The sequence below is a fragment of the Eubalaena glacialis genome, chromosome 4 (assembly GCF_028564815.1).
Source record: "Eubalaena glacialis isolate mEubGla1 chromosome 4, mEubGla1.1.hap2.+ XY, whole genome shotgun sequence".
NCBI classification, from domain to species: Eukaryota; Metazoa; Chordata; class Mammalia; order Artiodactyla; family Balaenidae; genus Eubalaena; species Eubalaena glacialis.
In genome coordinates, this window is record NC_083719.1 from 40,140,578 (window position 1) to 40,155,375 (window position 14,798).

At 35.3% G+C, this 14,798-nt stretch overlaps 1 long non-coding RNA gene across 1 annotated transcript in view; it reads right to left on the reverse strand.

The window, feature by feature from the left end:
* Nucleotides 1–8,031: 8,031 nt before the first annotated feature.
* Nucleotides 8,032–14,798, reverse strand: part of LOC133090799 (uncharacterized) — a 303,518-nt gene continuing 296,751 nt past the window's right edge. The window contains exon 4 of the long non-coding RNA XR_009700813.1: nt 8,032–8,232. This is a non-coding gene — a long non-coding RNA (uncharacterized LOC133090799). The remainder of the gene's footprint in view (nt 8,233–14,798) is intronic.

The following is a 14,798-nucleotide window of genomic DNA, read 5'->3' on the forward strand; positions in this document are numbered from 1 at the left end:
TATTTTTCTAAGAAAAATAAAATCAGCAATGGAGCTCATTTATTTATCCATTGAGTATGTCTTATATGTTCACAGCAAGCCAAACACTTTGCTGGGCTTTGGAAGTATAAGGGAACACCTTCACAATACACTGTAGGAAAAATTAAGTATGATTTTATAAATGCAATAATGGAGTGTTGCTAAATAAAAAGATATATAACGAGTCACCTGACTCAGTGCAAAGGGTGGTAGTGGAAGGGTGGGCAAGGAAGGTCTTCCAGATGTGCTGATGCTTGGGCTGATTTTTGAAGGATGAAAAGAAGAAATCCAGGTAGATGAGTGGGGAAGGCAACCCAGGTAGAGGGAACAGCACAGGCAGAGACATGAAAGTGTGGAACACTTGGCAGAACAGTGAGAGTTAGGGCACAGGGGTAGTCACTATCATATATCATAGGCTTTAAACTCAAACAGAATTTTATTTGAATACCATTTCTTCTATTTATTAGCTACATGTTAATGCTAATTTACTTGCTCTCGCTAGGCCTCAGGCTCTGCCTTTGTGAAGTAGGAAAAGTATTAAGTTGCTACTCACAGGGTTGTTTTCAGGATGAACTAAAACCATGTATGTAAAGTACATGATGCAAAGTAAACTTTCAAAGCATTTTAGCTGCTACTGATGTTATTGTGTTTGTGTCAGACTGTTAGAAATAACCAGAGGCAGGAACACATGGTGGGCAGTTCAAAAATAAAGTCCTGCCTCGGTTATAAAATGTATTTGAGATTACAATAAACAAAGCTAACCAGCACTCATAAGAAATTACCAATAGTAGTATATGCGTCAATTTGTACATGGTGACACGGGATGCTAAATAAACTGTGGGGATGCTAGTAAACTGTGATGGTTATAAAGAATTGAAGTTTTTGTTTGTTTACTTTGTTTTGTTCTGTTTTCCCTGAACCAACAGAACAGTGCATTTTCTTCCTGGCTTTCACCTTGTAAACCAGAATCACTGGCACTGCCTTGACCAGAGCTTGCACAAAGATGCAGTCATGCAGATGCAGGGGGAAAAAAAAAAGGAGAAAAAGACAAAATCTAGGGTTGTGTGAGCAATTATTGGGAAGCAATAAATGTCCCTATCACTCCTCTTCTTGTGAATAAGCTGGTGACCCTGACTCTAAATAAAGCAGCCTAACAAATCTTTACTCCAGACTTTAGAGCAACTGTAATAAATGGTGGAGGGAGTAGATCTTTGTGGTTAAGACCTTGGGCTCCAAAATCAGACTAGATTTAGACGCTGGCTCTGCTGCTTAGCAACATATTGACCTTGGCCCATTTATTTTATGATGTACCCAGATCTCTCATCTGGAAGAAAAAAAAGGAGACAGAAATGAGCAACTACATGTCATTGTGTTCCTGTGAAAAACAAAACGTGTGTAAAGCTCTTACTTACATATAGTGCTGATGACGATGATGATGACAATGATGATGGTGGTGGTGGTGATGGTGAGATAAGCAATGGTGGCAGCAGTTTTCATGTCACTAATTCACTCATTACACAGACATGCATTTTTATTCAGTCAATGTGTTAGACACTAGTAATAGTAAGTACTAGTAATAGTAAATAAGTAAGGTAGAGTTTTTGCCTCATGAAAGCAAAAGAAAAGGCAAAATAAACCAAGTTCTACAGTTCAATATAAGAAATATGTATAACTATATGCAAGATATGACAGAAACATACAAGAGAATTGCATAAATTAGACTGAGCATTTAGAGAAATCTAACTGGGAGAGGTCAAAGTGTATGAAATCTTTCTAAACTCAAAACTAAAGTTAACTTCTTGAAGAGTAGGAAACTGTAGACAGTATGAAGATACAAACACACAAAATAGTAAAATCAAAACAGCACTACAAAACCAGGAATCAAGAATTAATGGTTGAATGATTGATCCCTAGCAGAGGCATGCTTTAACATGTGGGAAAACAGAAATCCCTCATATTAGCCTCCGAGAAGAAAATAATGGCAGATGTGTTAATCTATCCCAAGGGAAGTCTGGTTTTACTCAATATGGCAATCCCAGATTCTGTTTCAAGAACAGCAGCCCATGAAAAAAGGTCAGTCTTCGAACATTAGTCTCTTAGACTGTCAGAGCTGAGAGAGCAGCTAGGTCAGCTTCCTAAATGGCAGTCACCACCACAACTGCATTAAAACCATCTGGGGAGTTTTAGAAAATACACATTCCTGGGCACCGCACTCAGACATTTTGCAATTGTTGGTCTAGGATAGAACCTAGGAATTTTCTTCTTTGCTTTGACACACTGCCCTGGTCATCATCTTCACCATGTTATTCTGATGATACTAAGTTTGTAAACCTCTCAGTAGTCACCCCTTCTTCTGTGAGCTCAAAGAGGAGAAACTCATATCTTTAAAACCTTAAAATCAATAAATGACAAAAGTAGAACCAGAACCCAGATCTTCTTACTCCCCAGACAGAACTTTTCCTAATGGATTTAGGGAATTACATAAGGCGGTACTACCTTTTCCACTGGCTTTTTCATGATGCCAATCAGAGAAACCATTAGAATCATCCTTTTGAATTACAGCAGAGCTTCAGATCAGGAATCACAAAATAGCAGGCTGTGGGCAGCTTCTGGCTGCCAAGCTGTTTCACTTATACTACACATAATTTTTTAAATGATTTGTAATGCTTTTACACTGCACATGCCCTCTCCAATTGTCTAAAAGATGCTCCACAATTATTCTATGCCCAGATGTTTCCTTTATATAAATATTTGGTCCAACCTGTTGAAAGTATTTGAGTTATGATCTAGGTGCAAAAGAGCCATTAAAAGGCAAAAAGCTTTACCAGAGGGTAACTCACTAGCACCTTCTGAACACATTAACACAGATTATTTAATCAAATTACCCAACAATTTCTTGATTTTAAAAAGAAAACAAAGCTGGTAACAAAGCTGCCAGAACAACAACAACAAATAAACCTCTGGGTACCTTTCATAGCCAGGCTACCTTTCTCCACTCTCTACTCTTCAGCCTTCTTTGTACCAGATACCTCTTTCTCTCTAGGCATAGCTGACTAATTCAGGGCGGGACACCTAATCCAGGGGCTGCATCCGGTCTGTCGGATTCTCTCCCTTAGAAAATTGTAATTGGTACAATCCGATCAATTAAATCCAGGTACTAGACTTGTAAAGTGAGTAGAGTAGAGGTCACCTTGAGGGACAAGTCAAGATTAGACTGCCTCTGCAAAAGAGCAGGCTATATTCTCTAAACATAAAGAGGAAAAGATCCATGGAGAGAAGAGATGTACATACATACAGCCCCAGAGAAAAACAGATGGAGAGGATAATTGCCTTTATTATAGAGAACTCCCAGGTCCTGTTTCCAATTCCACATAAAGCATGGCTACAACTTCTGTTCTTGGCTTTGGACAGATGGCCATTCTCATCTGCTTAGATTAGTTGTACACATTGGGTTTAAGTTTCTTGCAACCAAACAATCCCTGGAAAACACAGCCACCTAGGGATAAACTTCAATCATAGAAGACAGTTAGGTTAGTGCAGAGAGGTCGAGTTTGGAGCTCAGTCCAGAGTATGCATATCCATAGATAGTGGGGTCACTAGGAGGGCTTGGAAGCAATGGATTTGTGGGAGCCAGGAGGAGTGAATTGGGAAAATCAAAAGGAAAGATTCATTCTCATGAAAAGAAAATTTGGACAGAGGAAGGTGCAGGTTATGAAAGTGATGATAGCAAGGACAAATTTTACCTACTTCATAGTTTTAACAGACGTTATCCCTGAGCCTAAGAAACACTTTTTCTTTCTAATTCAAAAAATTTGGATAATTCATGTCTGCCAAAAGAATGAAATATCTTTTCAAGGCCATCAAAAGATGCAAGATTGGGGGTATTTCATCCAATAAATTATTTAACAGGCTCCCTAACTGAAATAGACCATTGCAAAGACTGTGTTTACTTATTTAGCTGTTTCTAAAACATTACCAAAAGATAGTTTTATTTTTGACATTTTAGCTATGATGAACTTCGAAGTATAATCTGAAGTATAAACAAGCTTATTTGGAAGCCACTGAAGTCCTATGTGTGACTCAACCATGCTGCAACCACTTTAGAGCCCACGCAGCTCTCAGTAGGCATTGTAAGATTAGACTGCATTCCGTTTGGTTCTTTTTAGCTCAAACACTCGCTACGAGATTCCTAAACTGCAGAAGAAGTCAATTCAGATACTCCAAGAGTGAGTATGCGGGTTCTGTAACTCTGACCCTAAGAAAATACCCAGTTATTCATGTTCTTACTATAGATCTCCCACCCTTGTCTCACACCACAACAAAGGTCTTTGTTCCCCTGCATCTGCTTTCAAGTTCAGTCCTCTTTCTTAAATGCATAAGAGAGGCAGTAATGAAGAAGAGACAAGATTCCTTCAAGCTCATGCTTAGTTTCCTTAGCCTCAAATAAGAATATTCTCTCTAACTCTGATCCTTGTGGTATAGAATGAAGAATGCCTTGCAATCTGCTATTTGGACTTTTTATTATTTGGCTATGATCAATTGATAAGTTCATTAGTAAAATTAATAATCTTGGATAAGGAAATTTTTAGTGCTAGCCACAGAAAGTCATTCATTTACCTTTTTATTCTTCTGATGTTAAATTTTGCTATAATTACGAATACAAAATTATCTTTAGATCTGAAACTATTATTTTATTGTAGAAGTCAAGAAGATAAATGTAGTTCTAACATATTAAAGTCCTTTCAAAATCTGAATGCAAAATCCAGAGGAACTCACTATCACCACTATAATGCTTACTGAAAATGAATGCTTAACTGTTGTTTCCTTAGATTGAAGGAATATTCAGTAGTGACATAGAAATGAACAGAAGGCAGCTTATGGTAGTTTTAATAAATAGTGAATTTTATTATTCCAAGGTATAATTTAAGAGTGGCAAAAATATCTGCCTGTGTTTCTGTGGCAATGAATGCACCAGTATGTTGATTTTAATCTAGTAAAGTGAAAATGCCTTATAACAAAATTGTATAGTATTTGCACACACAAAAATTGCTATCTGACAATATTTGTGAAAACCTATGTTATGCCTGAATCTAAGTTGAATGCATAATTTAGTACTTATTTTCAGAACAAATAGCCTGGAAAAATTTCATGCACAATTGATGATAATTTGAGTGTGCAATCCATGGCTGGAGCTCATTAACATATACATTCTGTCTCAGCTCTGTGTGCAAATTTAAACTGTAGTTTTCCAAAAATGGCTCATAACAACACCAAAACATCAAAACCAGCCATTCTCAGCACCAATGGTGGAGCCTGAAAACTTCCACATGATAAGCAAATATTTTGGAAGATAATTCCTAACTCTGGGAAAAAGATCATAACAATACAGAATATATTTACATTCAGATTATGTTGAATACAAAAGTAAAAAAAAAAAGGAAAAGAAAACTGCAATAAAGAAACAGAAATTTCACGCGGGAGTAACAGGGGGAAAATGTGTATGTGTGTATAAAATTCCTGGTGACAAATCCCAAAATATTTGTTTCTATTTTCTCTTTCAGATAGTAATTTTTTTAACTTCAAAGTAGATTTTTTAAATTGATTTATATATCATCACATTAGCAAAAACTTTTTAAAACAAATAACATTAAACTATTAGTTTTCTAAGGAAAATTTTATATATGTGTATGAACTAGAAATCCCCAAATTTCTTTTTTAAATCTTATTTTAATGGGTATAAGTGTAAATGTTGTTCTTGGGAAGACAAAACAGGCTTAACTATGATTTACACACGTTTGCCTGCCATATCTGACAGATGATTAATTCTTTCAAGTTGATCATTGTGTTGTACAAACATTCATTTGTCTTAACTGAGTTGTAGTTTTATAAATTATTATAAAAGTAGGAAAATATATTACTTGAAATAAGCAGAATATTTTAAATAAATATGCTTTCCAAAATTTAACCAAACTCTAAGGCATTGTTTTACTATATGTAGTATTATATAATAAAATACTTTAAAATGGTCATATTTTCTATATGAATTTTAGACTTCTTCATCGAAATGTATAACACTGGGTATTTTTTGTAATTTCAATATTTTCCATAATTAAAAAAAATTGATGATTCATGATTATTTTATGTTGGACATAAAAGTGAACATATCTTAATAAATCCCCCATAAGCAAACAACTGATAAACCAATGAAACTTCTAGAGGAAAATATTGTCTATAAACCAGGATTATATATTTAATGGTACAGTTTTGCAAGAGTATGCTTTTCAGCACTGATGCATTACATAAGAGGAGTTGACAAGGTTAGAATTTGTGTTGCTAATGGAAATTATTTTTTCAAGAATTAACCTTTAGGCGATAAAGAATGACAGATATTCAAATATTCTCAAATGAGTATTTAAATCGAACATTTCTATTCATTCCTGCCCCCCAACAGAACTTCCATTCTGGATTCCAGCGTGTCATACACACAATTGAATTCTTAACAGCTGCCATTCAAAAGAACTGCGGAGGACCATTTGAAAGTAATATTTTGCTCTGTGTGACATCTCATTTTTTCCCCTCAGAAATCATAATTTTTTTACACACCTCATAGTCTTCCTAACAGGAAACCAGCTCTGCCTGTCATTTTGACTGGGAAGGAACCTTGTTTTCCAGGTCACTTGCTTGAATCCTGGAGACAAGATATTCATGAGGGACCTGGATGGGGCATTTACATCTCCGAGCAGAGTTTTCCTCTCCATTTGCCAGCATGCCAGGTCAGTGAGCTGCTCTGTCAGAGGGAAGATAATGGCTGCTGCAGTGCCCCCTGCTTATTACACACTCAGTGCTTCTGACCTTCTTGGGAGATCCCCCACAAAGCATTCTGACGCAGGACATTTCCCTACTCTTTAAGACCCTGTCACCCAGATCCTCCTGTTTGAAATACAACATTGTTCATAACTTTGGAAGAGGCAACTTCTAAATGCCAGATTTCAAAATTTTTCCCTCCACTAAAAATTTCTTGACTGTGCAGAAGAAAAACAAAAATTGCTCATTTTTTAAAACGTAAATTTTATTTAAAAAACACCCCAAATCAATGCACCCAATTCAATAAAAATAAAGTAAAATAAAATCATCAGTACAATTGAAAAAAAAAAACCTCATATTTTGCCAATCTTTATTTACAACTTGAGTTAATCCTCCTTAAAACAAATATCCTGTATTTTAGACATAAAAATAGCAAAACTTTATTTTTGAAGAAGTTAAATTATAGATTTTTAGTAGGTAGTAATGCTGTTTTAGGACCTGGCAAAATTAGAAGTGACTCCTCTTCCTGTGCTTATGCCTTAATTTGATTGTTTTCTTGGCAATAAAATGGATGTTTTGAGACATGAAGGATAAGCAAGGGTTAACTGCGTCTTCATTTTCTATCCCAGACATTCAGATGTTACCTGAAATAACTCTACTCTCTACCTGATTTTTCTTTTATTTCTTTGAACAACGAAGCAGTCTAGCACCCCCTTGATCATCTGGATGAGTAGCTAGTAAAGGATTTATCTGTAAGTGGAAACAAAGCTGGATGACTGCCTCAGTATGGGGAGGGGAGTACCACTTGCTTTGGATCAGAGGGGGTTTCCAATCAACAGCTTTCTTACCTCATGTATGATACATTCAATGGTGACAACAATAAACAAGCATAATTTCTGGGCAAGGGGGACTCTCAGAAGAAATTTTTGAACATTCCATATCCCCTCTCCTTATTTCAGTTACACTGTATGTTGATAAAAAAACAAAGCACACGTGTTCCAATACAACTTGTAAAAATCATACAGATTGAATATTTTTTCTCTAAAAGGGGAAATATCATTATCTACTGATGCTGGAGGAGCACCCCAAAGATTTCCCCTAATTAATGTCTTTTGTAGATTTCTTAATTTACAATTTTAAAACTGAATCCTCATGATGTGCAAGAATGTTCTGACAACTATATAGGGTAACAACAAAAAGTACCAAGTCGTTACATTATATGAGCTTACGTTTTGTTAGGTGTACCGGTGTGGTAAATATTGAGGACCGCTTTGATGGATGTAGAGATTGAAAAGAATGTATCCACTTTTTTTAGGGAGAGAAAGTTCTGAAAGTCCAGCTGTATGCCAGCTGCCATGGGACATCTTCCATTGAGATCTGGCATGTACTACTAGCACACAGTGGTTGGCTCTGCAGATGAAAAAACACAACAGAACAATACAGATGAGACCAACTAGCAGCCATCACCCACACTGAGGGACCAACTTCCAGGAGAGGTTCAGATTCTACTAGAGGTTTACCAACATTTTAGTCTCAGAACTCCTTTTACTTTTAAAATATGTTTAACACCCCAAAGAGCCTTGGTTAATATGGATTATATCTATTGATATTAAATGCATTAGAAATTAAAGCAGAATATTTTAATGTTTATTTATTACTTTAAAAGTAATAGTAATAAACCTATATGTTAATATAAACAACATGTTATTTATGAAAAATAACTATTTTCCCAAACAAAAGAATTAGTGAGAAGAATGGCATTTTTTTAAGAATCATTTTAATGCCTGGGTTAATAGAAGACAGCTAGATTCTCTTATCTGCTTCAGCACTTGGTCTGATTCAATGTGTTGACTTTTTTGAACTATATGAAGGAAATCTGGTCTCACACAGATATGTAGTTGGAAAAGTGAGGATTATATTAATAGCCATTTCAGATAATTCTGTACATTTTTCATTGACACTATTCCAAAACTCAACTTGTGGTAATTTCTTAATGGTTGATTTCAGTGTGGACTCTGAACGCAGAAAAACTTTTTATACGTTATATTAAAATCACTAGTCTATTTTTTTTTTTTTTTTACTTTGAATGAATCTTTTAACCATGCATAATATTGTAACATCATAAACTGGTCTTTGGAAAATATTAGTCCACTGACTTACACAGATGTTACAAATACTGACACATTTAATTATATAATACCAAAAAATTCCATTCATAAATATCACTGCAGATCACATTAGAAAAGTCTTTAAGTGTTGAGATGGCATCAAATCCAAGGTGGGGATACAAGTTTTAAATTCAAAATTTTGTTTGAAAGCTCAAATTTTATCATTGGCAACAAATACTCTCAGTTTTTTCCCTTGAAGTGACAGGCTCACTTTGTTGGTTTTTGAGAAAATATCTGTCAAATGCCTAAGTCTGCATAACCATAGTTTGTCAGTTGCTCTTTAAAGTATAAATGGTAACTCCCAGAAAAAAAGTGGCTAATTTGGCTTGTAACTTGAGCGATCACATAAATTCTTTTCACAAAAGAACTGTCATAATGTATGTAGCGGAAGTACTTTCCATGAATTTCTCAGTTTGTCACATAGAATATTTAAAAAGTCTTAAGGATAAGGATTTAATAATATTATTAATTTTTATCCCTTCATCCAGGATATTTTTTTTCCTGAAATACCTGTTTTTATTTTTTTTAATTTTAATTTTAATTTTTTTAACATCTTTATTGGAGTATAATTGCTCTACATTGTTGTGTTAGTTGACGCAAGAGGGAGGGGATATGGAGATATATGTATACGCATAGCTGATTCACTTTGTTATACAGCATCCAGGATATTCTTTAAGTGAAACTGGCCATACAGTTTGTCATCACTGCCTTGATTTATACTATGGTACCAGCAGTTTCACTCAGTTTCTTTTGTATCATCAGGGCAAATGTCAACACAGTGGAAAAGGCAAAGGATATCTAGTGTTATTGGGAAAATAGTTTTGACCTCCAGAACACAGTGAAAGGGTCTCAAGTAGGAGTCCGCAAATAACACTTAGAGAACTGCAAATTTTACAAATTCACTTGCTTCCCTCAGCCAATTCTAAGCAGTTCACAAAAGCCAATGAGCACATGTACTCATTGGGGGATAACAATAGGAACTAACATTTATTAACCAGGTACTATACTTAAGTGCTTAACAGAGATTATCCCACTGAAATTTCACAACAACACAGAGATAGGCATTTACATTATCCTCACTTTACAGATGAGAAAATGAAAACACAGAACAGTTAAGTAAATTTCCCAGGGTTGCATAGCTAGTAAGTCTTGAAACCAGGATCTGAACCCAAAGTTCAAGTCTCAGCCTATGTTTTCAAATACCACAGTACACTGACACTAAAGGGTAAATGTATTTTGAAAACTGAATACATATATTTGAAATATTTGAAATTTATTTTGAATATTAAGACATCATATTAAGAGAATCATAAAATATTTGCTAACAGTTATATGCACTTTAAATAAAGTGTTCATGGCATTCCAATTTCTGAGTGCTCACAAGAAGAAGGCTTAGATGTAAGAGCAGAAAACTCATAAAGTTATTTTACGCATATTTCTTATCCTAACCATTTTTTCAGCTTTTCTTGGAAGTTTGAAATGGAGTTTTGTTTGTAGCTCAAGTTTATCTTGTTACATATCAATAGTGGAGTTTTGAAACTGTTTTTGAATCTCAGAATAATTTCAAATTATTTCCATTTTTACATGTTAAAATCTACTTAGATTTTTCAAACATCAGATGTAAATTCTATATAAAAACAACATATATGGACACATACACACATCACAATTAGTATTCTTTCATTCATCTGGTAAATATTTGAGCATGAACAATTGTTATGGACTGAATTCTGTCTCACCAAAACTCATATGTTGAATTCATACCCCAAATATGACTGTATTTGGAGATAGGGTCTTTAAGAAGGTAATTAAGGTTAAATGAAGTCCTAAGGGTCAGGCCCTAATTTGATAGGACTGGTGTCCTTATAAGAAGAGGAAGAGATACTAGAGCTCCCTATTTTTCTACACACACACACACACACACACACACACACACACAAACACACAGGAAAGGTCATGTGGGGACATAATGAGAAGGTGGCCATCTGCAAGCCAGGAGGAGAAACTTCACCAGAAGCCAATCCTGACAACACCTTGATCTTAGACTTCCAGACTTCAGAACTGTGAAAAAATAAATTTGTTATATATCATATGACATATATTAATTTCTGTATATCATATGACATATATTAATTTCCAGATCAAGTCAGTGGTGACATTAATACAATACACGATGAAAAAGAAAAAAGAAAAGCAAATTCTCTCTCCCCCTCTCTCTCTCACACATGCATACACACATAAACACACACTCACACACCATGCCACCCCACTTAAAAAATAATCCTTTGGTCAACATTGTTTTTCCAGGGTCAAGACTTTAAGTTAAGCATAATTTAAAAAGTAAATTAAAAGGTATAGCCCAAGTTTTCTGATCTATGAAAGATCAGAGCTAGTACTCAATCCAAGTACTAGTGAAGTGAAATCAATAAAGGATTTTGAATTGAGCACTGGATTTGGATGCAAATTTCAAACCCTGAGCACATCACATACCTTTTCACTCTCTGAGGTTTCAGTATATTCAAGAATAAGAATAATATCTTTCTCACTGGGCTATTGTGATAATTAAATGAGAAAAGAAATATAAAAGCATACCTAGCTTTTCTGACAACCTGTCAAGCTCAACCTGAAGAAAAATTAGAAAGCTAGTATGATGTTCACTGCTCCCTTTCAGCACATTCCTATCCTCCCAGAGGCCCACTGCCCAAGCGTAGCCTTTGCCTTTGTGTCTCTGAGCTGAGGTGCTCTGGATAATTGCTCTGAAGTCCTGAGTCCAGTCACCATAAAGCTTCTAGCATTTTATTTCCAGATAGAAGATTACTGTCTAGTTATGTAATTATCCCCTCAAACTTAGGTCTGGCTTTCTCTTCCTTTTGAGGTGTAGAACAAATAATCTGATAAATTCATTTTTACAAATATCAGAAGATGAGAAATTTTCACACTGAACCCAAAACAGTTTTGACTGGGACACACACACTCACACAGGCACATGTAGCTAACCATTTTTTTGTTACCTCATATTTAATTTTAAAGAGTAAGTGTCCTGATTACTCTGTAGTGTGTTTTCTAATTAAAGCTTTTTCTACTTCATCTAGGATTAGCTATTGAATTTAGTAACATAAATATCTGTTCATTTTAAAATATTTTTCAGTACATCAGTTTAACTATTAAATAGTTGTGTATTTTATATACTGTAGGTAAATCTAAGTAATTAATAATATTAAAGCTTGAGGGATACCAAAACTATTTGCAAATTTTCTGTAAGAGTTTCATGGGTAATAATGTTTAGTAAAAACCATGGTACTACTTCAAAAAACCTCCTGGAAAGCTCTTGTCTGTTCAACGCCCCTAAAGCTTTATGTTAAAACTACAGGATGGCTGCTCTAACAACCCTTTTCCTAGTCCCCTACTTCAAGTCTAAATAGAAGTCCCAGTGAGTTCTTCTGTGCTTTCCGTCATTGGATCTTTTGAGCATAAAGCATTATTTCCTCAGTAAGTTCTCTGTGAGGGAGGGAGATTATATTCTTGAGCCTCTTCAGGTGAAGTTTCCAATTCAACATAGTTATCAACACGCTGCTGAACAAATGTGTTTCAAACCCTAACTACAGGAACATTCTCTTTGTTCCTGTATATAATTTGGTTACCACTTCCACTGGGCTTCTGAGGGAATGATACTGCAGGTGGTAGAAAGAGAACTAGACTCGAAGGAGACTTTGGATCTAGGTCTCTAATTAGTCCTGTGGACCTGGGCAGTTAGAACACTTGATACTCTGCTTGCTTCCTCAACCCTCAAGTCAAGAAAAAATGCCTGCCCTGTCTATCTCTCAGGTTGCTGTGAGGTTCCAAATATTGTGGACACATGTAATGAATTCTATGCAATATAATCATGAAAGAAAGTATTGTCATTTTCTTCATTACATATATTCTGACTACTTTACAAACATTTATGAATCAGAAACCGATAGGAACTCTGATATTAAAGGATTAAATACAACCCTGATGACATCTAAAACCCTGACAGTAAAATCAGTAAAGCTTCCTATCTCTCATGTTATGAAAGTTTTGTCTTGGGAATGAAATAAAATCAATGAAAAAAACGTTGATTTTTTTATGTCATATAGACTTTTTTCAAGATTAATTTGATTTCATTTAACCACTAAATAACATACAAAACCAGTCTTTTAAAGTTGTATTTCCTCATGTTGTCTTTTTCTAAACTCTTTACTGACTAGGAAGAAAATCTTAGGAATTACTTGAATGAAAACTGGCATAAGTTTATTTCCTAGTATTTGAAATATTCTGTCCACTCTTTCACATGAATTTGCATCTTTCTGATTCTTTCAAAATGACAGTCCCATGACCATTAGAAGACAATTCTCTATGGTTTTCTCCTTTAGCTACTTATGTTACAAGTAGAGATACTAACTGCCTTTGTTATGAACGATATTCCAAGAGTATTTTTATAAAAAACAGTCTTGAAAATAAAGATAGTACTCCTTTCTGGGGAAAAGGGCAGGTTTGTTTCAGCCCTGTATAATAAAGATAATATCTCCCTCTAGGGCAAAGGTCAACTAGGCTTACTGCTTATTATAAAAGAGTTGGGTTCTCTAAGCTCAGAATTCCCCCCATCACACAGCCCACTACATGTGCAGATGTCATCTATCCCTCTCTGCAATGCCCTACTGCAACTGGGGCTCAGAAAACTAGTGCAAATGCTGATATTCTGGGTACTGCTGTTGCCATTGAGTAGTAAAGTTCTTTGACTCTGATCCAGGAGTCTCATTCCTTCTATCACCACCCATGAAACTGTGGCGGACTAACTTGTTAGTGTACAAATAGGATAGAATTTTAGATTTGTCACAATTCTTGACAATAAAAATGCCTGATAAAAGGATAATATAAATGCTCTTTCTCAATATTTTCTATCACTGAATTCCATTGGTGAGTTACCAGAAAAAAACTTATTAAATCTAAGACGTTCCCATACTCAGTGACCAAGAAGGTACTATCATAGTAAACTTTCACCAGAGTCCAGCTAATAAAGCCTGGCATATTTAGCTAAGCAACTAAAATTGCCCAAATTGATATCCAGGGTTCAGTTAGGTCATAGGGCTGCCTGGTTTCTCATAAGTATGTTTATTCTTCTGACACTATCATACAAGAGCTGTCAATCATTTTATTTCTGTCCATACTTTTTAGTGAAACATGTTCACATAGGCTCAGAAGGAGCATCTATCTAGCAAAAAACTCTGCCCTACAGGCCACAGTCATTTGGGCTGGGGTAAACAACTAAAAAGAGCCCAGCCAACCCTACTGTCCAGCCAACGATCTTGGAAACAAGACCCAGGAAGCGCTATTTTTATTGTCGTGAGGTTGTGCTGAAAGGTCATATTGACCGGAAGACTGAGAATACCATTTGAAGGTTGTCATGGTGAGATATATACACACAGAATAGCAAGAATTCAGTTTTTGGACAGATAAAAATGAAGCAGACACATAAGTCTTGACAAGAGACATGTAAAGCCCAAAAGAGAGACACAGAAGCCAAGAGAGAAAATGCCTACTATCATTCCATTTCCCATGGACTCTGGCTCTGCTTCTTACTTTGATGCCCATAACATCTTTCTGCATTCTGACAAGAAATTTCCTTTACTCAAGGGACAAAAGAACTCCTGATTAACTGTGTTAATTTTATTCATTTATTAATATTTCCATTATTTTTACTTTGGCACAAATATTTTATTTAGTGGTTTTCTTATAATTAAAATAAAGTAAGTCCAGTTCTGAGATTGTCCAGAACATGTTCTTACA